A 2,823-nucleotide genomic window follows, 5' to 3' on the forward strand; every position below is an offset into this window, starting at 1 on the left:
TCCTCAGCGACACATTCTCTAGCTCCCTCAAGGAGCTGCCTGGCACCCCTTGAATCCTTATCAACACCAAGTCAGGGGATGCAATGCAGTAATCTGGGTGGACAAGAGGGAGAACAAGCTGTCAGCAGAGCTGGTCCAGCAAACCAGCAGCATCTCCCACTTCCTTCCCTGATGTGGGAAGCCACGCAGCAGCGGCTGTCAGAATGGCTGCAAGAACACAACCTACAGCTTCCAGTCAGCAAGAACAGGCAGATCATCGGGAGGTAAACACAATACTGGTCAGGTTCAGAAATATTTTATTAGTAGAGCCTACACTGCAGGTTTTGCTACAAGCATCATTGCGGGATCGCACCAGAGGAGAGGAAGTCATGGGCAAATGGACACTGCACAGATCCAGTCAGTCTGGACTCGCATGCAAGTCCAACATGCTCAGAATATGCCAGACCTGCTGCCTCTGTCCTCGGCACAGCCTCTGGCTACCGGGACGGTGAGTTCAGCCACTTCCACGTGGTTGCTCTCAAGGCCTACTGAGGGTTTGTAAATGAGCCTTCTTGCAGGTTCAGGCTTTCTTCCTACAGGCAGAACAGCCCTAGGGGGAAGGGGGGCTTCCAAGACGTTCTGGTGCCAGCCTCGATTCCTTAGAGCCACAGCTTGTCTGGAATGATCACTGCTCGTGCAAAACCCAACACTGCTGTCCTTGGCGGAGATGTAAATTGGAAGATACCATTCACTTGCCAGAGAGCTGTTCCTTCATATTTCATGTTTTCCACAGTAGCACATACAGACACAAATTTTCTTCCCAAGGTAACTGGCAAGCAGAGCTATGCCCTCGTCCTATTATCACAGACCTATCCAGTTGTATCCCATGCACATGAAACTCCCCCTTTACAGACTTTTGCAGCTAAGCCACAAACTTCCACCTCTGCTGTATCTCTCTTGCAAAACTGGATGGATCTTCTGATGTGTTGATCAGCAACGTGTGGTGTATCAGGTAATAGAGCAAACTGCTGAGCAGGAAGGGGCTGTGCCTGCTGGGAGGCCCACGTCCAATGCCCAGGTAGTTCACGTAGCTCTCTGCTGTAGCACATAGCTTCCCTGCCACGGAACCAAATGCATCCCATGTGCAAGACAAGAGGAAACGGTCTCAAGTTGCACCAGTGGAGGTTCAGGTTGGATATTAGGAAGAACTTCGTCACTGTAAGAGTCATTAGGCATTGGAACGGGCTCCCCAGGGAGGTGGTGGAGTAACCATGCCTGGAGGCGTTCAAAAAATGTTTAGATGTGGCGCTTCAAGAGCTGGTTTAGTGGGTTTAGTGAGCATGGTGGCATCGGGTATACGGTTGGACTTGATGATCTTTGAAGTCTCTTCCAACCATAGTGATTCTATGACCTCATCTCTTGTGGCACCAGATCTCATTGTGTCCCACCACAGAATAAATCTGAAGCACTGTTGGTATAGATGTGAACCCTGAGATGGGCAGTTTCTTGTCTGATACTTACCTTCTGGTTAAGGTAAGCGTGTTGTATACCACCAGAAGCAGTCATGAGAAAAGGAAAGGAGCACTTGGGCAAAATGGCAACGGGCATTCAAAGAGGAAGGGGTCAGTATTTGCTCATAACATTTGCAGAGCTTATTTTCTCTTCGTTCCCTAAGTCAGGAAAAACTATTACAGTAGCTAGGAAAAGGAAATATTTCTTTCTGTTTCTAAGCATGTGAGGCAGACTCCCCGCTGGCCAAAGCTGCCCAGCACATTTTGTTCAGCAGTGTGTAAAGACAGCAACTGTACATTGCACCAGAAGCAAAACATGTTGCAGTACAGAAACCTGCGTAACGGCCATGTGTTAGCTAAATCCCATTTAGCTTCTGCTTTGTGTAAGCTCTTGTTTGCTTTAAAAAAAGGTACATTCCACTGCTATTTCATTTCCTTTTTTACAAATGAGAAATTTGGTGTTTTGAGGATGTGGACCACTTCTGATAAAGAATGTTTTGACGATGAGCAATCATTAGGGAAATGACAAAGATGGATAGAAAGAGGGGGATGTGCCTTCCAACAGCAGGTATGGTGTCATGCCCTGCCCTTCGCCAGGGAAGCGGTGGGGCGAGGAGCTGAACACTCACCAGAAGACCTGCCAGGACTGCCTGCCTCTCCTGGCTGATTATGAAGGCTCTTGCAGCTCAGTGTGTAGCTGTGCTGGAACAACTTTTGATGGAGCTCTAGCCTGTTCAAGACAAACGAGCTCATGACAAACGTCAGCTCGTGACAAGTGCTAGTCTTTAATTTACTTCTTAACTTTGAAGGTAGTGGAAAAGATCTTCAAGGAATATTGGCAATTACCAAATTTCTGTTAAAAGTGTGTTACTTCTACAGCAGCATCTTTGAAGAAGCAACAATTGAAAGGAAGAGTGTTTTATTTCTCTTTTCATGGTCAGTTCTGTGCAATGTTCTTCCCATTTGCATAGTTTCCACCTTAGCTTTTTCTTTTTTGTTCTTGTGGGAAGAATCTGTGATGGTAAGTATAGAACATATCTAGAGGAACCTGAGGACACAGGGAATGCCAAATCAGTTTCATATTTCACATTGAAGTCCTCCTTTAGCTCTTGCTTGCCAGTGTTTTACAGCTATAAACCTGCCAGTCTCCACACCATAATAACCTCATCATATACCCTTATGAATACTTTTGCCTACTGACTGTAAGATAAAACCTTCCTTGCATGAAACTTGGTATACTTTGCCACAAATGTAGAAAGGATGAGAAACTTCACAAATTCTCATTTGAAAATTGCTTTTCCTGCTTATCTGTAAAGATCAAGGACATAAAGGC

This window comes from Cariama cristata, unplaced genomic scaffold (assembly GCF_000690535.1).
Source record: "Cariama cristata isolate BGI_N322 unplaced genomic scaffold, ASM69053v1 scaffold29368, whole genome shotgun sequence".
Lineage (NCBI taxonomy): Eukaryota > Metazoa > Chordata > Aves > Cariamiformes > Cariamidae > Cariama > Cariama cristata.